The 27,821-nt window shown below is 39.4% G+C and overlaps 1 long non-coding RNA gene across 2 annotated transcripts; it reads right to left on the reverse strand.

Moving 5' to 3' along the window:
- On the reverse strand, positions 1 to 27,711 carry LOC139319728 (uncharacterized). 2 transcript variants are annotated; one of them, XR_011600650.1, is made up of 3 exons: positions 27,594 to 27,711; positions 11,980 to 12,036; positions 1 to 272 (listed from the first exon to the last, which is right to left on the reverse strand). It is a non-coding gene; the product is annotated as an uncharacterized lncRNA (long non-coding RNA). The 2 variants fall into 2 exon arrangements; XR_011600649.1 differs by lacking the exon at positions 1 to 272 and adding an exon at positions 2,239 to 2,437.
- Between the last annotated feature and the right edge of the window lie 110 nt (positions 27,712 to 27,821).

Genomic DNA, 27,821 nt, shown 5'->3' on the forward strand with positions numbered 1-27,821 from the left:
CAAGTCGCTTTGATTATCAGATGGACAGAAAGATGGTAGCTTTCAGCCTTTTGCAATTCTTACCCTTCAGATGTCTCCTTGCATTTGTGTTTTGTCTGGTCTGGCCCAGGATCTTTTGTTATCTCCTCTGTTCAGAATTAGTTCTTAAAAGAAAGGATGTAATTTAAGTTACATGTTGAGTGGGCGGCTTTATTAAATAAATGAATGAATAAATGGAAGTTGGCTTTCCATGGCTGCGTCCTTTGGTCTCTTCAGTTTGAAAGCAGAAGATACTGCGGAAGAAACATTATATTAATTTATTGCTAAAGACAATTTAGTCCACTCTAATTGAGTGTTTCAAGGTGATTGTATTCTGTGCAAAAGGGGATAATAGGTTGGTACAGAGCGTGATAGAAGGCAGGGTGGCTGATGCTTTGATCTTTTTCAGGCCTTGGCAATGGAACACCATCTCTAACTGCACACGGTGGCAAGAGGGAAGCCTACAGTAACAGGTGGCTATACTTTGCCTCAGGGAATTACTTTGTACCATGGAGATCAGACTCTTTGCCTTGTTGAGGCACAGCAGTCGAATGCTTCATCAGGGCAATTTGCAGTGTGTGGGAGACATTCTCTTGAACTTTCAGCAATGGAAGAGGCTTTCTGTACACAGGCAGTACTGAAGTGGGCCTTTCATATCTCCTATGGTAGAGTGTGGGGCAGCTATGCATAACTCATCCTCACAGTGGCAATTAGGCACAGTATACGTATAAGAAACATGTAGTGGAAAGACTAAAAAGAGAGAATTAAAGTATTACCATCTCCTTTGTCTCTCCAATCCTGATCAGAGGAGCATCACCAAATCGGATGCTTCCATAATTCTAATATTTGTGCTCTATTTTCATATTATTATATATACATATACATTTATATTGACGGTGCTCAGACCTCATAGTTCATGATACTTCACATACAGCCTGAGAATACATGGAACGTCTTAGTGCATAAATTGTGTCATGGTTACAGTATACTCCACCATGTGGATAACAGGAATTAAGGAGCTCCTGGTTCTCACCAGCTGAAATTGCAGCTCAGGCAAGGACGTTGCTCCACAGTAAGAAGGCCAGTAGAGCAACAATAACCCAGCTTCTTCTTAGAACAGAACTTCAATCACAAGATCTCACATCCTGTTAAAATCCTTCAAACACTTTCAAAGTCTGCCACCAAATTCATGTTTTCTATCCATTATTGAAATTAGGTTGAAATATGTGTAATAGGAGCTTGGATTATGGTCATCTGATGCCCTAAGCACAGCCCAACAAATAGCCAATAAATGTTGAAAACTAAAGTTAAATGTGGCAGTGAATGAGTTAAGAGCATGTTAGCTGGGGTGGGGTGGGGGGGAGAAACTGTGGTGCTGCCCTTCCTTTGGTGCCCTGAAGACACCTGAGCTGCTTCTTCTGCCTAATTCTCTTATTACCAAGGAACATATATAGGAGGATGTTTCAAAAACAAGACAAGTTTATGTTATAGGAAAAGAGTCTATCCCAAAAACACGAAGGATATTACAAACACTAAGGATGCTACCTCACAGGGCCAAGTAGCACCTCATTTGCAAGTCTGCATCTCCTGTCATTCTTTATCTAAATCCTTACAATGCTTCTTCCAAATAGTAAGGCAGCTTGCAGCATCTCCCTTCCCTTTCCAACTAACTTCATTTGTTAAAGAGACCTTAGAAAGGGGCACAACTTTAAGAGACCCCTCTTGCTGTTGCTGTTACTTAGATAAGTGGTCCTTAATTCAGGCCCTAATTTCTCTTTCCACAACAACTTGCATGAAGAAGAGTGAAATCCACATATTTGAGGGATCTTTGAGTTGTTTTAATAATAAAAGATATTGTCCCAATATGCATTTGAACCTTTTTCTTATGGCAGCTTGGCTTTGTTCTCTTTATACTATTTCTAGTTGTCCCTTTTTCTATCATTTAGACTGTAATGTTCATGGGTGGGTAAGTTTATTTTTATTGCTACTTGGTAAATCATAATGCATGCAGATAGCATGGTACCTAGACATATAGATAAATGTAGGACCTATGGCACAAGATGGGCAATAAAAGAGTCTATATCAATCTGGAAAATCTTTATTTGTCACACTTTGTCTGCTTTCATTATCAATTTTAATATATATTCATTATATAATACAGAATTAAAGGCAAAAATCTTATTTAAAAACTACCCAGTATTTGCAAGATGAGTTGTATATTTGTATATTGTGATGGTGGTGCTACGTTTTTTTTTTTATTTTTTTATTTTGTAAGCATAACAGTATTTTAATAAGAAGATGGTGTTTTAATAACAGGCAATTTGGAAGCAGAGCAGGGGTATCTGAGGATGGAGATTTATGGTTTAATTCTGATGTAGGCTTATTCATCACTGGCTTGAGTGATGGGTCCCTCTTTCTGCTGAGAAACAATTCAGTCATGAAAAATGAATTCCATTTAAAAGACCATATCTGAGATTTGATTTTGCTTAGGCATTGAAGTCCCGCTTTTCTTTGCCCCTACCCCTGGCCTGTACTTCTAATAAACATGAAGAGATATTGACCATATTTTAGTTTGAGGCACACTGCAATTCTTTTCTCCCTGGGGGCTACTGAATTTTAAAACTTCAGCCCTATATCAGACCCAGAGGTCATCAAATGCAGCTTCTCGTACAGAGGCAATTATGATATATATATGAAAAATACAATTAGATACAAAATTGTGTTTGTTGGGAAATCTGTTGTTTAGAAGGACAACTGAAGTAATTAAACAGAATAGACTACTTTAAAGTTTTATAGCTTGGCGTGTTTACCCCTCCAAGTTAATATTGGAGAGCCACTTCTTTATTATACCGAGAGGTGTGTAAGCAGGTCTGGGAGTTAGGAAACCCCAGCAAAATGCTCCACTGACATAATAGAAACCCTCTTACTTGGGAAATGGGAGATGAGGGCCTTACCAACTATGAGTGCTAAGCACTTATAAGCCATCTATAGTTTTCCACAATGCCTAAAACACAAAATATCTGACCATCTCTGAAGTATCACCAATCTTACCATAAATTTGTGATGATCTAATGGGGAGGACAGCAAAGCCCCACCATTAGTCTTGTTAAGAGGGGAGAATTATGCACAAGCATCTGCCTCCAGATTTTAAGTATTGTTTCCAATACTGTGAATGAGTTAGCATGACTTTTACCCTCAGTGATTTGCCCCCTTATGGTGAAACACAGCGTGCTAGGAGTGTAGCTTCTCATTGGAAAATGGTAACTGTATATCATTGATTTATGTAAAGATGCAGTGGATGCTGCTGTGAAGGCAATTAAAAAAATAGGATCTTATAGCCCAAAATGTTCAACCTTTTGACTTGGTGCAGCAAACCCAGACTTAGAACATCTCCAGAGATATGTATCTAGCTACTGTTTGAAAATGTACGGCAATGCAATGTTCATAGGCAATTGATTTCATTGCTAAACTTCTCTTATCAAAAAGTTTCTCCTGATGTTCAAAGAAAATATATTTGCCTGTAATTTACCCTCATTAGATCTTGTCCTGCTCTGTAGGGAACAACAGAAGAAAGAATGAATTTCTCTCTCTGACAGTATTGTCAATATTTAAAGAGAAATTGAGTCCATCATCCACCTAGCACATTTAGTTTCTACAGTCTTTCTTCTTTGGACATGTTTTCCATATTGCTGGCCATCTTTATTAGACTCCTCTGGGTATAAATCTTCTACCAGTAGGTTACACCCTTCTTCCAGTATGATTTCCCAGAACAAGATACATTAGAACAGGGTTCTCCAACCTTGGCAACTTTAAACCTCACGGACTTCAACTCCCAGAATTCCCCATCCAGCAAAGCTGGGAGTTGAAGTCTTCCAGGCTTAAAGTTGCCAAGGTTGGAGACTCCTGCACAAGAACCAGTTTGGTCTAGTAGTGGTTAAGGCACCACTCTAGTGGTGAAGAAATGGAGTTCTAGTTCCACTTTAGGCATAAAAACCAGCTGGATGACTTTGGGCCAGTCACTTGCTCTCAGCCCAACCTACCTCACAGAGTTGTTGTGGGGAAAATAGAAGGAGAAAGGAGCATTTAATATGATTGCCACCTTGAGTTATTTATAAAAATAATAAAAGTGAGATATATTGTAAATAAAATAAAATAAATATTCCTAATGAAACAGAATTAGCACAAAATAAAATAATTGTTTCTCATAATTTGGCAAATCTAGGTTTGTTTGTTTTTTTAAATGTAGACTAAAATCTTATAGGCCTTTTCTAAAGCTGTATTAGTGGACTAGGTCATATTCATCTTGAGATGAACTTCAGAATTTTTATATATGTTATTGAAGAACTGTGCTCAGTGTCTAAGCATTAGGAGTCACTGACTGCTTTAACTACCTCCATGATCCACAAATGCAGCACCACACAGTTCCCATCTCCTATGGAAACTACCAGAACAAAAATAAGTATGGAAACAGACACACATATAAAATCTTTAGGTTGTACCATATGATAGACTAGATCAAAATGGATACAGGAGTTTGGGGTCCAATATGTTGCATGACCCAGGATTCACATTATAGTAAAATATAGTATGTTTCGTTTGTTTGCATATCCTGTTATGTGAAAGGAGCAAATTTATTAACTTTAAAGTTTGCAATGTTCTGTGAACCCAGCTACTGAGCGCACTGGATTCAAACACAGCATTTTTTGCTCTTTCCTTCTTATGGCACAAATGCAATTCTCTGTCCCCCAATAGGATAATTACTGAGATTTTGGGATGAGAGAAAGAGAAAATTCTCACAATTCCTGCCATTTTTGTTCTGGCTTCCAGCAAAAAGTGATTCTAGCAGTTCTTTTGTAAAAAAAAAAAGATCCATTTTGTGCCTGAGGCAGAGAAGCAGATGCTTCTTTCTTGTCCTGATATCCATCCAAGTCTAGCTGCATAAAATTCAGGGGTTTTTTTTGACAATGAGGCTGGGAAAAATATCTTAAGTACCTCTCCCCATACCTGGCAGTAAAAATACAGTAATAGCAAATGGATCATCTGTGTTGTTTTTCATCTTACTATAAGCCTCCTGTTTACAGAAGCTTCTTAATACTATCCAATGGTTAAATTGGTCCTATTAAAACAGGGGCTACTCTTTATGTCCCCCCCAGTAATTGTAGAAGAAAAAATATGTAAATTTCAAGTGAGAAAATATTTGTGCTTCTGAGGAATGGGCTTATTTTATGCAATTCTTCAAACTTTACTTTGAAGAATTCCTGCTGCAATGCCCGTAAGCAAAAATAAAATATAAAAAGTGGAGAATCATAGTAGTGATAATTAATTAATGAGTAATGAAAACAAAGGAGAACCAAAAACAACAGGATAAAAAGCAGATCACAGGAATATTTAATGATTTGGGCTAAAAGACTTCCTCGCTCCAAAAAGACAATAGGGTTGAGAAAGATAAGAATTTCCTGGGGTGGAAATCATAACTGAAAAGGCTTTCAGGATTTGACTTTCAGAAGGGAAGGCGATCCTATTTCTGAAAGCAAAGAGATCCAAAGAAGGTCTAAAGCAGAGGTCTTCAAACTTGGCAGCTTTAAGACTTGTGGACTTCAACTCCCAGAATTCTCCAGCAAGCATAGCTGAAGTCCACAAGTCTTAAAGCTGCCAAGTTTGAAGACCTCTGGTCTAAAGCAAAGAGATCCAAAGGATATCTAAAACAAAAAGAGAAACCTTTGATAGGCTCACATGGAAAAAATTGGCCCATGAATTACAGCTTGTCCGTAACTCAGTGACAAAGCAGATGCTTTGAACATATATGTTCTTCAGATCAATGCTGGACTAGAAAAGATTTCTACTTAAATCTGCTGCCAAATAATGCTAATATAATGAATTAAATGGACCAATGCTCTGTGTTCCTAAATTCTTCTATAGTAGATATCCATGAAATGTTTTGGACCATAGTTCCCAAATTCCTTTCTGGTCATCCTGGCTAGGGTTGATGATCTAAAATATCTAGAGGGCATCAGGTTATTTACCATCTCTGTTCTCAGGTGTCTAAAATTAGGTTTATTCTGAGCACCAGGATTTAGAATCAACTTGCAATAGTATCAATATAACAATAGAAAGCCTTTTTTTTAGCATAGACATTTCAGAACATCAGTTGCATGAAGCATTGTTCTCAACTGATAGATTCTCTATGCACATGGGCATACAGAAAAAAGATGAAATGCAGGAAGTTCTACTTGTGACAACTTAATTTAAGTTAAACATATGAATTTGAAGCACAAACCCCATTCACAGCAACAGTAATTGGTGAGAATGCAACTATTCTAGGCTTGCTAAGCTAATTAGCACTGGTTGTGAAATATTGTAGTACTAGAGAAATGACTCCTTCCCTGTGTTTCCATCTTTTCAGTTTTCATATTCTTTTTTAAGCAATAATTTTAAGACATTTTCTTTCATTACTTGGTACACTACCTTGGTTGGAAATAGCCGAAGATTAAGCTCTGATAACTAATTACATGAATAAAAGATGTGTGGTGGAATGGAATGGAATGGAATGGAATAGAATAGAATAGAGTAACAAAATTGGAAGGGACCTTGGAGGTCATCTAGGTGTGGGAAAAATAATAATCACTTTCCAAAAGGAAGAAACACATATTTATGAGATTTATCTCTGGCTTGATCCATGCATGAACTTAAGGTCAGAATTGGTCTTGGAGCTACATTTGCATTTTGATCCATGCACTGCTATTTTGTGATACAGTTACCAGAGATCCGTGAATCAAAGCCAGTGCACTTAAAAAGTTCAAATCAGTATGCATAATCTAATCTACTTCAAATACATTTAGAAAATTAGGCTGATTCAGTTTGGATATCTGAACTGATTCAAACCAATCTTCCCTATTGGACCTGATTAAATTTGATCTGTTTGACAACAACAACAACAATAACAACTTTTATTGTCATTGTACATATATACAGCGAAATTGATTTAGCCTCTATTGGTGCAATCCAGTAGAGGCTAAATCAATTTCGTTGTATGTATGTTTGGATTTGGATCATTCATTTCATACGTGCATTTGTGCAAAACATCTAGATTGGTCCAGTATGTTCCGCTTGATTTATTAAATCAAGTTAACACATGGAAGCAGTCCAAACTGATTTGGAACTTTGGAACTGAATATTATGCAAGTTGAAAAAGTGCTACAAAAGTGTTAGCACTGGGATTTTTAACATTTAATATGGACAAGAAGGTCGAGGACTGTCAGGCTGACAAAAACATGGCAGCTTTATCCAGAATGGATGACCTTGTTTAGGAAATGACAAAGGGAATGCGATTCTGATGATTCTTTTGGAACACTTAACATCTTTTGATACTCTTAAACAAGGATCACCTGTAAGATTTAGGAGTAAGGAGCTATAGCTGTGCAGTCCTTTTCTTCGTATCTCTCAGGAAGATTTCAGAAGGTGTCACTTAGAGACAGTTGCTCCTTGAAATGGCAGCCATTATATGGTGTTCCCTCAGGGCTCCATTCTGTCTCTATTTTTTATTATCTGCATGAAACTACTGAGGGATATCACCAGGAGATTTGGAGCTGGATACTATTATTAAGCTGACTATCTATATTTCTGTGTCATCTACAGGAAATGATTGCTCCTCTGAATGTCTGTTACACTTAGAAATAGGCCAGTTGTGGGATAATACATTGAAACGGAATCCATACTTATTGTTAGGGGCTGGAACCCCTAATCAGCATCTGGAGAGGTTGCCAGGTTTTGAAACACTGTGATTTTTTACACTCACCAAATGTGAAAGTAGCAATAATTTCCAGTGAGAATTTTCAGTGAAAATAACAACAAAAAGATACAATTCTGATCCAAACAGTGAGCTGCTCTCTTTCTGGGGTAATGGTAGAATAGGGGTGTTAAACTCAATTTCATTGAGAGCACATCAGGGTTGTGTTTGACCTCTGGGGGCCAGGGTAGGTGTGGCTATGATGGGCATGGCCAGCTCAACATCACTCGTGTCCGGGGTGCCTGTGGAGGCCCGAGTGCTTTGCCAGCAAAAACAGGCTCCTGAGCTCCGTTTTCAGCTGCCATGGCCTCCTGCAGCCCTCTGCCAGCAAAAATGAAACAGTGAAGGACTGGCTCGTGGTGCTTCTACCAGAGAAAACAGAGCTCTGGAGGGCTGTGTGCGGCCCTCTCAAGCTCTGTTTTCGCTGATAGAAGCACCATGAGCCAGTCCTTCGCTGTTTCCAGAGCGGCCCCACGGGCCAGATCTAAGTACCCTGCGGGCCAGATCCGACACCTGGGCCTTGAGTTTGACACCTCTGTGGTAGAGCATCCTTTGCCACCGGAAGTTATAATTCTTTGTTTTTCTCATTCTTCCTTGCCATTTCCCTTAGAATACTCACCCAGGAAATTTTCTGATTAAAAAAGGAGGGGCGGGAGGAGGAAATTGAGAGAGAGGGGGAGAGAGAAAGATTGATTCTGGTTGGCTGCTGCAGAATTACTAGCAGCAACAATTGTAAAGCTCCATTTGGTCTCAGTTCACTGGAGACAGTACAGCCTGTGCTGGCTTCTGATCATTCTTTTGAAGCTGGCGAATTGATTCCTGTGATGGGAGGCAAAGAAGTGAGACAGGCATTGAATGTTCAGAGGCTGTGGGTTGAGTTTTCTCTCTTACAGCTGCATCCTAGAGAGCTGTTGTGCACAATGAGAAGGCAGGAGCTGGCTGACTGGCTGGGTTCCCACATTCCTCTCCTCCCCACAACACATTCCCTTCCTAAGGATGAGTCAGCAGCCATGTGTGTTAACCCTGACTTTGTTAACTAGTGCTTAATGGAGCAGATGAAAGGCAAAAACTGATTTCTGCAGCTCAGGAAAATTCTCCTTCCGTTTTCCTCCCCCACTTTTAAAGGCTACATGAGCTGGAAGACAAGACTGTAGAAGAGGAAGACATGTTGGATGCTTAAGGAGATGCTAAGCTTGCCAACTGTTTCTCTGGCTCTTGCACTTATGCTTTTAACAGACCAGTTCTCTTCATTTATTTGGTATGGGTCTTTCTTGCTTTGCTTACATGCCTTTTTCTATTGGCATTTTAATTTGCATTATGTGGGTGGGAATATTGTCTTGTGAGAACCCACATTGCATCATTGTACAATAACTGCGCTAACATAGCCTGTTTTATAGGGAATTTTGTGTCTTTGAATCAGTTTTTGACTTCTGGAAACTGCCTGTAGAAGTCCCTGCAGTTTTTTTGGCAAGGTTTTTTAGAAGTGGTTTGCCATTGGCTCCCTCCTATGACTGAGAGAGAACAACTGGTCCAAGGTCATCCAGCTAGTGTTGAGCCTAAGGTGGGATGAGAACTCGCAGCTTCCTAGTTTGTAGCCTGATGCATTAGCTACTAAAACCAAACTGGGTCCCTTACATGAAGAGTGCAAAAAGCAAACATTATATTGGAACATATCCTAAATTCACATTATGTGTGGCCGGTTGAAGGTCACAAAGTATTGTGTGTAGGAATACTGAAGCCTATGCATTTAAATAATTAAAAATAAAAGTAGACATACTGTAGACTTCCCAAAAAGCTGATATTGATAGCCGTACATATAAGCATTAGAAAGGATTACTTGCTCTTCAAAGCCTTTTCTTTAAGTTCTGTAACTTTCTATTGTCATTTCCTATAGGGTGGAGAGGCATGAAGGTAAAACCAGAACACCTGTTCTCATCTTTGTGGAAGTCACTGGAGAAAGGGTTGGAAGCACGCTAGCTAAAAGTCTACTTGGCATCTTTGAAAAGACAAGTAGAAATCCAACAGATTAAGATATTTTATTGAATTTCCATCCTGACCTAAATGATTGCTTGGGATATAGCTGTTAAAAAGTTCACCATGAGTAAGCATGAAAGAGTGTGGCATATGGAGAGATATAAAAGTTAACTCTCATTTGATTATAGAGTTCTGCAGATCTGTCACAAACTCTTAATCAAACTTTTGTAAGAAGAAGAAGAGACCCTTTTGTGCAGTGCCTTGAGGAAAGACATGAAAACATTACAATCTATATATATAAAAGCAAAAACCACTCATGCCATAATCACGAAATCTCCAGAACCGTAAAGCCTACAAACTTGAAATTTGCCACGTACATTCCTCTTGGCTTCTAGAGGGTCACTAAGAAAGGATTTTTCGAAATGACCATCAGAGCATTAGTATTTCCTTAGTAGTATTATGATTAACATGCTCCGAGGCTAAGGAGTTCTATTTCCCATCCCCACCTGAAAAGAAATATGTTCCAAATGCAAAACACAAGCAAAGGAGAGGAGTTTCACTTTCAGTTTTACTTTCACAGCAGCAACCAGGGGATAGGATAGGGGAGGCATCTGTGTGGCAAACCTGAAGGAGAGAAGGGGGTAGGATAGGGGAGGCTTCTGTGGGGCAAGCCTGAGGGAGAGAAGGGGATAGGATAGGAGAAGCCTCTGTGCGGCAAGGCTGAGGAAGAGAAGGGGATAGGATATGGGAGCCTTCTGTGGGGCAAGCCTGAGGGAGAGAAGGGGTTAGGATAGGATAGGGTTTTGTGGGGCAAGGCTGAGGGAGAGAAGGGGAGAGGAGAGGCCGATCATAACTACGAATTAATTTTCAAGCTGTAAGTGTTGATTTATCAAGCCCGATCACATAATTTCGTAGAGAAGCATGGGTATCCAGCTAGTAGTAAAATAAATGAATAAAAAGGAATTGAGCAACATAACAATTCAAGCCAGTATCATGTATTTCTCTATCCACAAGTTTTTCTCCCGTCTTTACCTTTTGCTGGAGCCCAAGACTGTCATTTTAAAACTTCATCAGGAAAATAGTATTAAGATAAACAAAGTAAAAATGGGAGAATTGTTGAGTTTACATTTAATTACCATTTAAATGGAGAAAAAAAATCAATCCAGCTGCAAGGGTTTCAACCTGCATTTTTGAGTCTTTGAAGCCACTTCCAAAGGCTGGGAACAAACAGTTTTGATGCAGAAGATGTTTTTCCCACCATCATGGCTGAATATGATGTGCGAATTTATCCATTTTAGCTTATAAACTAGGTTTGAATTTGTTTGGTACATGAACTTAATCAACTGGGGATTAATGAAACTACAGTATGCCATATTATGATATTAGAATCCAGTTGTAACTCTAAAGGACTCACCAGAGAACTAAGAGCCCAGCTAGATGGGGCACTGATCAAACTAGTTTGATGTTTCTTTTTTTGAAGTTTAATTGCAGGTTTTTTCCTATGGAAATAGGAAATGGAATCCCATTGGAATCATAGTAAAAATATGTAAATTTTGAGTTCTCTACCATTCCTCCTCAAGGAAAATGGTGAACTTTTTAATGATAATTTATAAACTATTTAAGAATAATTAAAACTAAGAGGAGAAGGTGCCTGATGCTGAAACATAGAGTGGGTAAGTCAGAATTCATTGGCTACATGCAGCTCTTGAGCTCCTTATGTGTACCTGTCTATCTCACTATCACAGTGACAAAATTCAGTAGTGAAATGGCCAATTTTCCATGTTGCATTTTTTCTAGAAATTAAAAGGGTGGGGAGGCTTCTAGAAGGAAAAGTAATTCAATTTCTACCCTTAAGGACTTGGACAAGCTGTCAAAAAACTAAAAAAGGTGGACTACCAAAATTTAGTAATTTTACCAATGATCCTAAGCAGCAAAATTCGTAGCCAAGGACCTTTGGAATTTTAAGGCTGAAAATGAGTGAAGTTGCTTTCCAGAGATTGCTACTTCTATTTCCTCTTGGAAAAAGGGGGAAAACCCCAAAGGGCCAAAAGCTCACTCTTGCAATACAGTATTCCTTGGCCATGCAATGGGCAGCAGTGATGGGTTCCTCCCGGTTCGACCGAGCCGGTAGCGGTGACAATATAACATCACTGAACTGGTTCTCTTTGTTCGGGAGCTGCCCCCCCCCATGTTATTCTTACCTTTTATTTGGCCATGTCCCCAATCTATTTGCTGCCTCCTGAGTCCCAGCTGATCGGCTAGAAGGAAAAAAAAACTGTTTAAACTCATGCCAGAGGGCTTCAAAGGGCCGCCCTATAGCTGATGAGTGTTAAAAGGCAGTGTGGTGGTAGACCGGTGCCTCCAAAAACAAATGAGTAGACCGGTGCCTCCAAAAACAAATCGGTAGACCAGTGCCTCCAAAAACAAATCGGTAGACGGGTGCCTCCAAAAACAAATGGATAGACCGGTACAGCTCTGCAAGCAGTTAAAAGCCTGGTAGACCAGTACCTCTGCTAAATCCTAAAGAATTGTCACATGACCATCAAACCACACCCACAAAATAAGCCACGCCCACAGAACCAGTAGTAAAAAAATTTAGAACCCACCCCTGATTGGCAGTGATTTTGAGCCCTAGGAAAATAGGATACAAATATTCTAATTAAGGATAACCAGGGCTGACATCATGTTTTTTTGTTGATGAAACCCTTCCTTACATGACACAATGAATAATCGAACCATAGAATTATTTACTTGAGTCCAATCCATTGCTCCATTTAGGAATTCAGATTATAGCATCAGCAGTGGGTTTCACATATTCCTGCGACCAGTTCACTGTGTGAATGCATGCTCGCTGTGCACGCGCGCCTTCTGCGCAAGCGCCCGGCCTTCCCACATGCGCTTTGCTTGTTTGTGTGCCTTCCACGCATGTGGCCAGCCTCCAAAACGGGGCTAAATAGGATGGCATTACATCTGGGCAGGTGGACAGGGGTGCAGTCACTGCTACCGGTTTGCCTGAACTGGTCTGAACCGGAAGAATACCCCCTCTGTATAGCATCCATGACAGATGACAGTCTAGATTGCATGTAAATATGCTGTTCTGCCCCAGCTACGGACCCCAAAGAATGCAGGACACACAAAGTCTGTACAAACCTTAGTTTACTAAATTAAATAAGTTTTTTTTCCAAACAAAGACTGTTAATTAACTTTCTTAACAGCCTACAAGAATCCAAAGAATAAATAATCTTAATCTTACTATGTTTGGCAGAAAGCCCAGAAGCAATTTGCAAAGAACTATGATCAAGGCATGAAGGAGAGTGAACGAATTTGTTCCTGCAAATTGCTTCAGTCAGCATTCCTCCTTAAATAGGCTAAGGGAGTGGCCAATTAGCCCCAAGCCTTACTCTCAAGGAGACCTCCTCCTGAGGAGCCACTCCTGCCTTTTGACACCTCTGCACGCCCGTACATCGAGAAGAGGCTGCTCTTTGTCCTCTTCACTTAAGGGAGCTTCTGGAGGTTCTGAAGGCCCTGGCTGAATCTCAGCCTCATTGTCCGAATCAACCACTAGCCGCACAGGCCGCGTACGGGCCACAACACATGCTCAATCAAAGGCAACTTTTTACTGGTGATTATTGAACTGCCAGGAGCGTTTCTCTAACAACAGAGAAAACCTATAGCTAAAATTTGTTACTTGGTGTTCTGTCTCCTGAAATTATAGAGTACACACAGTTGCCTTTTTCAGTGTGACACTCTTTTTGATATTTGAAGAGCACTATCATATTCTTCTCTGAGTCTTCTCATGGTTAACATCTTTTAGTCTCTGTTTCAGTTAGTAATGAAGATTTTTTTCCAATAACTTTTTACAGGTATCATTGTCAAGCCAGCTATCCCTTATCCTATAGCTCTACATTTTTTACTTCTGTTTCTTAACTGATGAACTTAACATTTTTTCATTGTTAAAATTCATTCTTGTTTTTTTCATCCATGTTTCATAACTTTTTTTGGTTATTTGTTGCATTTATCACAAGCCTTGAGAGCCAGTTTGGTCTAGTGCAGAGGGTCTCCAACCTTGGCAACTTTAAGACTTGTGGACTTCAATTCCCAGAATTCTGGGAATTGAAGTCCACAAGTCTTAAAGTTGCCAAGGTTGAAGACCCCTGGTCTAGTGGTTAAGGCACCAGCCAGAAACCAGTTACTGTCTCTCAGCCCATGACATCAGGCTCAGCTGATTGGTCAATTCCCTTGTCCCAACCAAAGGGATCAACACTTGGTTGATCCAGAGGGGGAGGGGAAGCAGGAAAATGATAAATAAAAATATTGTAAGCCTCACTTCATCCCAAGTCTTACATTCCTGACTTCATACTTGTAGATTTGGGCTATTTCCTCATATTTTGCTTTTGTTACAGTATATGAGCCTCTTTCCAATTTTTAAACTTGTCCTTGACAAATGGTAATGGGCAGTGGTGAAATCCAAATTGTTTTACTACCGATTCTGTGGGCGTGGTTTGGTGGGCGTGGCAGGGGAAGGATACTGCAAAATCTCCATTCCTTCTCCACTCCTGGGGGAAGGGTATTGCAAAATCTCCATTCCCACCCTACTCTGGGGCCAGCCAGAGGTGGTATTTGCTGGTTCTCCAAACTACTCAAAGTTTCCGCTGCCGGTTCTCCAAATTGCTCAAAATTTCCGCTACCGGTTCTCCAGAACCTGTCAGAACCTGCTGGATTTTGCCCCTGGTAATGTGGCCCAAAGAATCCTTCAGAAGTGCTCTGTTTAAAACAACTTCTGGAAGTGAAAAAGTCTTATTTCCAGAAGGAAATGATTCCAGAATCTTACTGACATAAATAAAAAACAAACTGATTTTCTTTTCTCAGACCTCCTCACTTTAATAAAATTGGACATCACCAACACACGGAGGATTGACTCAAACAAATTGAAACTTATTGGAGAAGGTATACCTGAGAGTAAGTCAGTGCCAGCCATATAGGGCTTTGCTAAGCAAAACTATCACTTTGAATTACACCTGGAAATCTATTTGCATCCATCGTGCCTCATTGTGATGAATGCCACACAAGAAGCAGGCTGCTGCATTTTGGATAACTTGCATTTCCAGATAGGCTTCAAATGGGGCTCCTTGTAGAACAGAATGCATTGTAGAAGACCAACTGAGTGGTAGCATGAGTCCTGGTAGTCAGTTCTTCCCACTCAAGGGAAGATTTCCCACTGAAAGGAAGATTTCCTTGAGGAATCCACCACAATGTCGTGACGGACAAGGAGCTTGGAAAGTGAGTCTGCTGAGCAGAATGGGGATTGCACACCGGCAGAATTATCAATTGTCCTTGGCACTCAATTTCATATATAGGGCAACACATTTAGCCATCAAGTTCTCATAGATTGTCACATGCACTATTTCTTCCTATAAGAGAGCATAGTTCTAGTCCTGCCTTAATCACAAAGCCAGCTGGGTAGGTGGTTTAGGTCAGTCATTCTGTGTCTCTTAGCCCTAGGAAGAAGGTAATGACAAACATGTGCAAAATGCTGCCAAGAAAACTGCATGGACATGCCCATATCATCTCTAGAAGTTGAGAATGACTTGAAGGCATAAAAAGAAAAACAAAAAAACATCTCTCCTGCCCTAACCTGTTCTGCAACTTTGATGTCAAAGCTGTAAACCACCTGTCACCAATTGGGCAGATCTTGGATAGAGGAACAGCCGATCCTTCTTCAGCCAGGTTTGTTGACAAATGCAAGGCCTGTTACCTTCTCCAGTATTAAGAAACAGAGGATCAGGACCTTATTAAAGATAGAGTTGGGATTTGGTAGAACCACCATAAGTCCAAGGACTTGAATGATCTGGCATTCATAACCCTGTCTGAGACTGAAGGACTGGAAGAGGGGATTGGAACCAAAATTTCCATCTCCCCCTTTTTTTTTTTAATTTGATTTATATGCCGCCCTTCTCCGGAGACTCAGGGTGGCTTACAATGCGTTAAGCAATAGCCTTCATACTTTTGTATATTTTATACAAAGTCAGCTTATTGCCCCCACAAACTGGGTCCTCATTTCACCTACCTTAGAAAGGATGGAAGGCTGAGTCAACCTTGAGCCTTGGAGAGATTCGAACCAGCAGAAATTTCAGGCATCTGTGTTAATAACAGGGTGCACTAAACCACTGTACTATCAAGGCTCTTTTCCTATACAGACTTGTTCCCTGCACCCGATCATATTTCCCTCAGCTCTTTGTTATTACAATCCATCCCCCTCCCTAACTCTCTAGCTTCCTGACAGTCTCTATGATTCCTGTGTCCATTCTTGGTACTCAGCAGGATAGGCCACAGAGCACTCTCCAGCCTTCCTCCCAGTAGCCCTCCTTTCCCATTCCTTCCCCAGTTATTGGACTCATCAGGATTTTCAACCCCCTTGCTGACTTCTGACTTCCTGCCTCCATGTTCTCTAATACCACTAAGTAGGCTCTATATCTTCATCTCCACCTATAATCTCAGGGATTTTTCTCAAGACTATAAGGTTCTTTTTTCCTGGAATTGGTCCTTCACCTCATCTGCCTAAACTATTTCCAACCAAACAACCCAAGGAAGCACCATCTCCTCTTTATTAGGCCCCTTCCTCACTGTACCCTTCTCAGCATACTCTAGCTCACTGAGACTTCCAATGTAGTGCACAAAAATAAAATTGACTATGTTATTGCTGCAAGGAAGAGTTGTTATAACAGCAAAGTTGTAGTCAGGATCTGATTGTGGACCAGATCAAAAACTACTCATGAATTTCCAAATCAAGCTAGAGCAAAAGACCAAAGCCACTATATGTTTTATATGAACTTGTGTATATAGTCACTATTTTCAAGAAGAACAAGAATTGTTTTGAAGTTGTGAACCTTATTGATATGGAACCAGGGGAAAGAAATTCAAGATGTTTCTGGGTTTAGAAAAGGCCAAAGAATAATATACATTATTGCTTCTGCTTTGTTGATGTGCTTTATTGAGTGCAGAAAGGTGTTTATTGTGTTGGCCATGTCAGGCTGTAGAATGCCTTTAGGAAAATAGTGATCCAAAAATGTCTCACTGTTCTCATGCATAAATTATATTAAGACAGAATATGGTTAAATAATTGGCTCCAGTTCAACCAAGAAGTAAGATAAGGTTATATACTTCTTATTTATTCAAGTCAAATGCTAAATACAAATTAAAGGACACTGCACTGAAAGGTGAATGTGGTTTTAAAATTGAGTGTGGAAGATACATAAATAACCTGCAATGCGCCCGTGATATGATTCTTGATAGCTGAAAATGTAAATGACCTGCAAGCTCTAGTGATGAAAGAAGCACAATGAAAAAAAACTTTAAAATATAAAGATCTAAGCAATGACAGCAGGTACTTATTGCTAGTCTTAGAACTGACAATGAAGACGTTGAAATTGTGGATAGTGTCTGTCTTTTAGGATTGACTATCAACAATAAAACAACCAGCAGTCAAGAAATATGCCACAGATTAGCAGCTGGTAAGGTAGCAATGAAGGCTTTGAAGAAGATATTCAGGTGCTATGACATCTCTACTGTATACCTACAAAAGTCAGAATCCTGCAAGAAGTGCTTTTCTTTGTGACAGCCGAAGGAGGTGAAAGTAAATATTAGTAATGAACCTTGGTGTTTGAAAAGATTCCTGAGAATACTATGAGTAGCCAAGAAAACAAAACAAAACAAATGGATCACAGAATAAATCAGTTCAGAATTCATTATATTATCAAATTTTAGAGAAGTTCATAATGCTGAAATGGATGAAAGGAAAGAGAAGAAGAAAATGATTAGCAGCAAGGTGGACAAATTCAATCTTGCAATGATATGTGCAGGGAAATTTAACAGTCAGAGTGGGGGAAGTTCAATCTAGAGAAGGTCTATTATGTGGTTGCAAAGAGTGTACAGTGACTTGATGGCAGAAATCAATTGATATGTAGGAAGAAAAATTCCGGGTCCAGTTTCAAGTCAGGAATAAAATGGAGGCTGATTGGAAAGAAAGTTGGTTTATAGATGAAGCAGAACCACCAGCAGCATGTGGTTCTGGGACAGCTGACAACATGGTGTTGGGAATGGGTCTTCGGGCTTTGTATTTGAGCTTCCTGTTCCTGTGGAAGAACATGTGCTTTAATATTCTACTATCTGTTGTGAGATTCTTATGGGGTCATGGCTGGCTCTATGGGCAGAAGGGGAAATGCAAATAGGTGTTTGTCTGAGTTAATCTTGTCAACCTAATTGCTTATCTGGAGTTCCTATCTGGCCCAGTCTTTCTGAATGGATTACCAAATCTGCATTACTAAAAGCTGGCCTCCTCAGTTTCTGCTTGGGGCAGGGAGACTGGTGCTGGTTTCTGCCTCCCTTAAGATTTTTTTTTTTTCATTTCTCCTTTAGGGGAAATATTCTAATCTGCCTTTTTAATATTCCCCAAAATATTTCATTCTCTAGGAGGGTGGGTGGGTGCTGACTTTCTACAGATAAAATCCACTTCTTTCTTCTTCCTCAATGCAATCTCTTCCCCCATCCATTTTGGCAGTGCAGGATGTAATTTTGTATGCAGGTCTCCTATCCAGGCAAGTGGGGTCCTTTTTACTCAGAAATATGATGACTCCTGGTGCTGGTGGAGCTGGATCAAAAGTTAGAGCTGATGACAAAATGTGCTCTCTATTCTAAGTCCTGTTCCAGATCTAGGCTCAGTATTGAACTCAATCTTGAATGGGTGCTGTGGCCAGGGGAAGAAAATATTCTGGCAAATGAGGCCCTTCTTACTCTGGCCTAAAGGCAGTTGGAGCTGCTAATGTTGTAGATCTGGAAATTCATATTTTTTCCCCAAACAGGTTGACTTTTTTTCCCCTTGGTGTACATTTTGTGAGGAAAACTCATATATTATTTTCTCCACATTGATAACAGCAGCTGCTACTCTTTATTTTAAAGAGTAAACAACACCTATTTCTAGCATCAAGCTGTAGATTTCATAAAGCAGGCTTCAAGGAAAATATCTCCAACTTTACCAATCATAGCTTTTCAAATATGGTAACCTTAATCAGCTTAATCAGCAACCTCAGTTGCTGAACTAGTTACCTACTTCTACAAGAGAACATTTCTCTGTGTTTCCAACATTCAAAATTGTGCAGCTTTCAAAGCTGCATAATATTAACCCAAGGGCCAATCTGCAGAGAAGATTTGTTTAAACCATTAAAATATATGTTATTACAAAGAGAGCAACTATTAGGATGACTGCCACAGCATTCCCCCCACAGTTTAATTACAAAAACAGTGTGGCTAATTAGGAATGACACTGAAATGATAGAGAAATACATGAAATACAACTCAAAAGTTCCTCTTTATGCTATTTTCTATTAAACCTGAGGGAATGTCTAAATTACCTGAATTATATGTAGTTTGTACAAGGAATTATTATGAATGGCTTTGGAAGCTCACAATTATTTTATCTATTTAGTTGTTTAGAACAATCTTTTCATACAGTGGTCAGAGTATTCTTAGCAATCAATGAGAAAGGTAGGAATTAAACATGCAGTAACTTAACTATAGTACCTATTACTTATATGTGGAACTATAGATCTTTGTGTCCACCTCCCCTTCAACACCTTATTAAACATCAACCGATTTGTCATAAAATGTTTCCATTTTTTTGATTTTTTCATAACCATAGTATTTGCATTCTCCAAGAAATGCACCACAATCATTTTCTTTCTTTGATTAGAAATTCTGTGTAGAGTATGATAGATAACATGTGAATTTACCTTTATTTCTTCTCAAAATAAAGGAAGGAGCTGGATGTTTTAAAGAAGGGAGAAGAAGAAGCTGGCTGAAGGGAAGGCAGTAAATTCTTAAAACATCAGATAGGAGAAAGAGAGAGAAAGAGAAAGAGGGAGGGAGGGAGAGAGGGGGAGAGGGAGGGAGAGAGAGGGAGAGAGAGAGAGACTGACCAAGAGAGAGAGAATCTTCTTGTTTTATTCTCCACCCTTATGTAAAACCAGTCAACAATTGTGGTGGTTACTGAAGGCTTGAGAAGGAAGATATCCAAAGGCTCTCAAGACCAAGAATGGGATTCTCAAGAACTTACAAGTGGCACCAGCCAGGATGTCTCACAAACAAAGGCACTTATCTAGGGTCTGGGTTTGAATAAGCCAAGAAGAAATGACCATATTAACAAATAAACAGATATTAGCCATAAGAAAAACCTTCCATGAGCCTTGGGAGTAAATGAAAGCTGAGATGATAAAGCACTAAAATTAAAAATGGAGTAACGGCAGCTCTTTGTTTATGTAAAGAACCAAGTGTATTTTTTTTACAGTTTTATAATAAAACACTCTTTTCCTAGTGGGAGGGTATGTCCTGTCAGATATGAAACATCACTAAAAGAACACATGACAAAAGTGTACAATCCTGAGTAGAGGCAAACGGATATAGATGCTGCACTATAGCCAGTAAGTCTCAATTTTAGACTTCCCTATAAGTTGAGTCTTCTTTATTTGGTGGCTTGGAATCTGACATGTTTGGATAAATGTGCCCTTCATAATTTGTATTATGCTTTTCACATAAAGAAAACCAGCATAAAATTGTGGCGAGACCTGTAGGTTGAGAAATGCAATAAATAAAACTCTGTATATTCCAACTAGTTAGCTGCAAACTATAAAACCTCCCTTATTACAATTTAGAATTTTACTAGGTGATTTATACTGTGTTGACCATGGTTCTCAAACTTCATACTTGGCTTACTTTAATGTACAGTTGGAAGACATGACAGACCAGGTTAGGGAGAGATAATATAGGAGAAAATCTAGGTGATGTATGTGACTACTATGAGTCAAGAACATTTAACAATGGACAATTGTTAAAGGGAATTATCAGAAGGGAATTATCTGAATATGCAGGTTTACAAGTGACAATGGTGAAGATTTTTTTTCAGCTGTGAATTTTTTAATAAAAATCTTCGAATTTTTTGGGTTGATAACATATATCTTAAGCCAGGCTTTGGAGCTAGTTTTTTAACACTTAATTTCTTTATTAAGCATTAAGAAAAATATACAAAGCATTAAGGTTAGGTCTCCATGAATTGCCTTACCAGGAAAAGTAGATACAGATGCTCGAAAATTCAGCACCCTCCTAAGAATACCCATGCATTCCAAATCCGTTGGCGATATCCATTTTAATCTCTGAATTCATGGAGAGCCCACCCTAATCCTAAGTGGATTTCCCCCCAATGGGATTTTTTCATGTATTTTACCAGGAAATGTAGACAAGGCAGGCTTGGAAAGTCAGTGCTGTCTTAAGAATACCCATGTGCTCTGAATCCATTGGTGATGTCCATTTTGCTTTCCAAATTCATGGAGACCTAACCCTAAGTTGATTTGCCCACAATGGAATTTTCCCATGTATTCTAACAGGAAATGTAGTTAAGGCATGCTCGAAAAGACAGCACCCTCACAACCATACCCATGTGCTCCAAATTCTTTAGCCATGTCCATTTTGCTCTTTCAATTAACCGAGACCTAACCCTAACCCTAAGCAGATTTGTTTCCCAATGGGATTTTCTCATGTATTTTACCACAAAACGTGGATAGGGCAGGCTCAAAAAGGCAGTGCCTGCTTAAGCATACACATGCATTCTGAATCCGTTGGTGATAGCCATTTTGCTCTCCAAATTCATGGAGACCTAACCTTAAGTGGATTCCCCCCGAGTGGGATATTCCCATGTATTTTTCCAGGAAACATAGATAAGGCAAGTTCGAAAAGTCAGTGCCCTCCTAAGCGTACCCATATGCTCTGAATCTGTTGGCGATGTCCAAACAAACATAAGAAATAAAATAAGTAAAACAGAAATAAAGAAATGAGGAATTTAAAATTATATAGGAAATTAAAAATTTCCAGCTGAAAAAAGTCTTCACCTTTCTCGCTTGAAAATCTGCACATTCAGACAATTCCCTTCTGCAGAAATTGTCCACTGCGAGCACCACGAGCAGATCATCTTTAAAGGTCAGGTTGGAATACATATTGTATAAAATCACTATACTCAACTATAATTTGTTGAAATAGCCCAAATGACTGGTCATAGATTAGCTAAACCATAAACTATAGTGTTTAATACCAATTGTTGGCTTCATGGGATGCATTAAAAACATAGCAAATAAAACACAACATGGCTTACATTGTTACATGACCTGATAGATACTCAAGTTTCTATAGTGTGCCCTAACTGGATGTGCTCCACTGGCTGTGCTGGCTCAAGATGGGCATTTTATTCAGCAAATTAGAGTAGTCAACCCAAAAGGGTGCCATACAGTATGCCAGACTGAAGTCTATATTTACTTGCCTGAAAATAATGGCAGAAATTCTGTATAAACTTCTATTAGTATTTCACTGCAGAACACAATAAATATATCAATATGATATATTTAAATATGATATATTTAAAATACACAATAATGGCATCCATTTAAGAAGATTAACATTTCTAATGCCGCTTTGTATATTTGGATGAAGGCTGGATAAAGGACCAGTCTCTGAAAACTTAAGTGGCAGGTAGAAGAAATTAGGTTTTACATCCAATATATACCGGTAGTTGATTTTGCTGTAAAATATTCTGTTATTCTGTTACTTGTTTTATGAAAACTTTTATGAAGAGTCATACTATTTATGGAATTATTTCATCCAGTTATATTTTAAGTTTACTTTTCTTTACTGATGATGTACTTTGTATTTTATCGTGTAGCACAATGACCATTGACCAAGTCATGGTGTTTGGTTTTATAAATGCCAGTATGGTAAAGTGCCTAGAATGTAAGTTCTAGTCCTTCCTTAGACACAGAAGCTGCCAGGATGATTTTGAAGCAGACTAGAAAGTTTTTAAAAAAATCATGTCTATCAATCTGTACTGGACCAGAGTGATAAATTACATTCCATAATGTATGGAATTTATATTTCATAATTAGAGAAGAAGCCCTCATCTTGTAATAGATTGATTCAGTTTGATAATAACAAAAATATTAAGATTTACATCTTGGCTTTATTTTGTATCAATCAAAGTGGTGTATCTACTGCTTTCACTTCCTACTTTCTCTACAATCACAACCATGTAAATGCATTGGGGTGAGGGAGAGTGACCGGCCCAAAGTCGCCCAACCAGCTTTCATGCCTTTCATTCCTTTCACATTTCTCTCTCACTCTCTGTCTAAGTTCAAGAAAATCTTTATTATAATTTGTACATGCCAAGCATACACAGCACTGTCAGCCATCACTTCACCTTGATTTAATGCTTTATTATGGTATCTTCCATAGATGCTGATGACTGATTAGATGTAACTATTTAATTCCCCAACCTGGAAGAATGTTACTACTTTTCATTCATTCCCAGAGATTGCAGAGAGGGGATTTGTTTCTTAACTGGGGAAATTGCAGGCACCCTAGTTAAAAGAAGAAACTCTAAGACAGGCAGTCCAAAATTCACTTTAACTATGAATTGCTTAGAACTGGAGGAAACTTGATTCACATCATGCACTAAGCCAAAATAAATCTATCCACACGATGGCTTAGTATCAAGTTCCCCAATGTAGTATTGGGAAGTACCAGTGTGCTTACAGAACTTCGCTGGACTCCATGACACACCTCACTTTTTTACATGTTAATAATATTTTAATTTTGAAAGAAAGAAATGGGAATTGGGCATTCTGGAAAGCAGCAGTCTCCATCAACATCTTTATTTTAAAAAATACTTCAAGGCCTTCAATGGATTCCAGAAGAATGATTAGAAAATAAACATGGTAGGTGACTGTAGCATAGGGCTTTACTAGGAAATGGGAACACTTGCCTAAAGAAAGGACAAAGGAAAGCGGGGATGGTAGGAATGTTCTGCAGGAGGGGATAGCAAGAAGTAGCATGATAAATGAATCTTTGTAGCTGGTTATACTTCTTATCGCAGTGTATGTGACACACATAAAAAAAAAGGGAAACTTCTATGGTACCATTATGGCTACCATGTGGGATTTTTTGACCAAAGCCTTGTCACCAATTGGTTTTACTGAATGCCCTGAGAACCCAGATTCAGCCTTGCTTACAATGCAAGGCTAATACCGCTCAGTCTCTTATAGCAATTTTATATAAATTACTGAAGTTATTTGATAAAAGATTTAGGAAGCAATATAAAAACTAGTTTTTAGTATTATTCAGATCAGCTGCATGGCAAGTAATTTCAAATACAAGCAAAGGTAAAGAACCCATGAGTTTAGATGAACTAAAATAAAGACAGAATATTACATAATTTCAAACTTAAAACTTTTGATTAATAGAATCTATTAAGGAGAAAGGAATATCCAAGGCAGGATTTGTCTAGTTCAGTGATGGCTAACCTTTTCCGGGCTGAGTGCCCAAAGCATGCGCGTGCCCAAACCCCCAAAATGCAATGCACGTGCAATCCCTGTGCATGCAGCCCACCCTCTGCACATGTGTGTGGCCCCTGCATGCGCCCCATCCCCGCATGCGCGTGTGGCCCCCCAAGTGCGCCCCCCTCACGCATATGTGTGTGTGTGTCCCACATATGCCCCACCCCCCTGAATGCACGGCAGAGACCCAAAGACCAGCTGGCTGGCGGGAGGTGTGCATGCGCAGCAGACCTGAATGCGTGCCATAGGTTTGCCATCACGGGTCTAGTTCAAGGGCCCATTTTCACAAACAGGAACTGCATTTCTTGTGTTTGTTGTTTCTCAGCTTCACATACACTTCCATTTTTTGCAATTGCCTGTCTCCTGCAAGCTTTACTAGATTTTCATTTAGAAGCTTATTTAAATTTAAATATTTTTTCTATCTCTATGTACTTTTAATAGTTAATTTGTGTTTTTTTTGTATTCTAGTTTTTGAACATTATGAATAGTTAATGCTACTGGGTGGTTTTTATTGTTTTGATTGTCCTTTTAATATTTTAAATATTTTAATTGGCTTTGTTCCTTTGATGTTTTTTCCTTTCATTTTAAGGGCTGCCTTGAATGTTAACCAGAATGCAGTTCAATTTAAAAAAAAATGCATAACAAGTAGCACTTTTTCATGCCTGCTGTGACCAATCTTCCCATTTGCTGGAATGAGGTGTCCCATTTTATAGATCAGATTTGGAAGATGAGGTTGTTGCACTATTAAATACAACAAAAGATCAGTTTAATAAAATATAGTTGTTTTTTTTTTAAAAAAACCCATAGGATATATACCAATTTTATTTTTTTGCCTTGGGGAACTGAATGCATGGACTGCTATTGCTGCATATTGATATGTAACTGTTCCCTAGAAACCACTGTAGATTTCTTCTGCTCCCCCACTTATGCACACAGGGGAGGCATTTGTCTTCCTCGTGTTATTTCCTAATAGCTGCAGACTCAGAAGCTCTTTAAATTCTTTGTCTTGCACAGGAAAAAGATTTATAGCCAACACTAACCATTAGCCTATGCTAACTATTAAAAATGTATAATATCAAAGAAATAAAATATTGATTCCATTGGTTAGTCTGATTTTGTTTTCCTGTTATGCAGGAGATGATTGTGCTAAGAAAAACTAGGTTGCTTTTGTGCTTGATTCCAAGTTGGGCCAATTCTAGGATAATCACAATTAATCCCAGTTAAAAACAGAGAAATAACATTTCTTTGCTCAAGATTCCAGAAAGCCTCTGCCAGTCAGAATAGACACTATCATGGACTACATAGGCATGTAGTTCAAAATCTGACTGCAATACTTCAGCTTTGCATAGAGAAGATCACAGGTTGTCTTTTGCAAATTTCTCTTTTCTCAAATGTATAATATGGTAATAATAATCAATGGAAGGGCATTGTTTGGGAGTACAGTTCAATGTTTTCTTTTTCCAGGGCAGGAATAAGAACACTGTCTGTCCAAATCAGGCAAGAGAATCAGAGGACAAGATTTTCAAGATGGACTCAAGTTTTTGCCAGAATAGCACATTATAAAAATATACCTTTGTTTATTTTAAACTGAGACCTTAATTCAGTCTGGCAATTTAAATAGGAGCCACCTGGAAAACTTTGGTTAGTTTAGATGGAGTTAAATTAAATACCAATAGGTTTAATGGCATTTTTTTCCAAATCACTGGAGGCATTTCCCTACTTTTGTTATTGACTACAACACTGGCACATATACAGTAGTGGTGTTCTGTATTCCAAGTGGTACCCAGATATGGAAGTGGAAAAACAAGGAGGCAAATCATGGCATACCCAGACTCTTCACATTGTTGTATTTACTTTGTGCATTAAGAGAAGCAGGGAGACATGCTGGCCACTGTCAGGAGAGTGGGAAAAATTTCCGCCATTCAACAGATAAGGACGAGAGAAGGAAGTGGAGGTGTTACTGTGGTTTGGCTTCAGGAAGAAAAAAGTAATGGCAGATATTCTTATCAAAGCTGCTAAGAAGGGCTGCTAATTTATGCTTGAACATTTGTCCTGGACTGAAAGCTATCCCTGTCATTGACCTTTGAAAACCCAATGGCATTGGAGGAATATGCAAGGGTGGTGTTGATCTAAATTGGGCATGTTCTTTGTGTACATCATGAGCCTATGCAGAAGTTATTGGGTTACCCTGGTGTGTGCGTATACTGTGCTTACTTAAAAACAATGATACAGTTAATCCTTCTGGAACCCTAGTCCTCCTTTAAATAGCCTTGTGGCTTACTTGTCAAAAGCACTACAGGTAGTCCTCGACTTACAACAGTTCATTTAGTGACAGTTCAGTTACAACAGCACTGAAAAAAGTGACTTATGACCATTTTTCACAGTTACAACTTTTGTAGCACCCCACAATCAAAATTCAGATGCTTGGCAACTGGTTCATACTTATGACCATTGCTATATCCCAAGGTCATGTGATCCCTTTTGCAACTTTTTGACAACCAGCGTTAATGGGGAAGCCAGATTCACATAACAACTGGGTTACTAATTTATCAACGATAGTGATTCACTTAACAACTGCGGCAAGAAAAATCATAAAATGGGGCAAAACTCACTTAGCAAATGTCTCACTTAACAGAAAAATATATCACATTTTAGAACTAAACATATTAAAAGGAGCATCATTAACTATGTAGAAGCTCAGTCAGACAGCAAAAAAAAATTAAAAAAAAAAGAAATGCAAAACAGGAGGTGGGACCAAGCCCTCTGGCCAGGGATGAAATCCAGCAGGTTCTGGAGAACCGGTAGTGGAAATTTTGAGCAGTTTGGAGAATCAGCAAATATCACCTCTGGCTGGCCCCGGGGTGGGAATGGGGATTTTGCAGTATCCTCCTGCCACGCCCACCAAGCCACGCCCACAGAACCGGTAGTAAACAAATTTAGATTTCACCATTTCTTCTTTTCTGCCCCATCACTTGTTGCTTTTCAGATGGCGACATTCAGATGGTCCTAGCACTGCACCGCAGGTGCCTGGATTTCTGTCCCCAGGTACAGCTCCCAGGGCACCTCTGTACGCAAACTCCCCCTGGAATTCCCGCATCCCGCGACAGCAAAGTTTAACCATAATTTATTAAACTAAGCACAACCGGCTAGGTCTATACAACCAACCAAGCCAGGCTCTCAAATCACAACGGGGGATTCCCTCCAGGCGCGAAACCAAAGCTACCGCCTTGTGACTGAGCGCGGCTGTGAGCCCAGCCACAAAACCCTCACGCTCCTTTGCTTTGCCAGCGACCAACAACCACCAGCGGCTGCTAACCTGTTGAGGCTAAAGGTGTATGCAAGGAACGCGTGAAAAGCGCTGGAGGTACAATTTAAAAAAAAAAAAATCTCACCTAGCCGCCCCTTGCTACAAAACAGAGTAAGGTTGAAGGTGCCTGGGCCGCTTAGCTGGCGGCGACTGGCCTCCTCCGAGTTCTTTTCGGCTTTTATTTGCCATCCCCTCCCGCCGGGGGTGAGTTTCTCCCCTCTGGGAATGGAATCCAGCCGCCCGCATTCCTGAGCTGGCCGAGGGGCTGCCGGGACTTGTTTGGGCTCAAGCCACCTCGAATGCTTCATTGCCA

Source organism: Pituophis catenifer, unplaced genomic scaffold (genome assembly GCF_029215685.1).
Source record: "Pituophis catenifer annectens isolate HBS135680 unplaced genomic scaffold, rPitCat1.0.hap2 SCAF_7, whole genome shotgun sequence".
In the NCBI taxonomy this organism is placed as follows: domain Eukaryota; kingdom Metazoa; phylum Chordata; class Lepidosauria; order Squamata; family Colubridae; genus Pituophis; species Pituophis catenifer.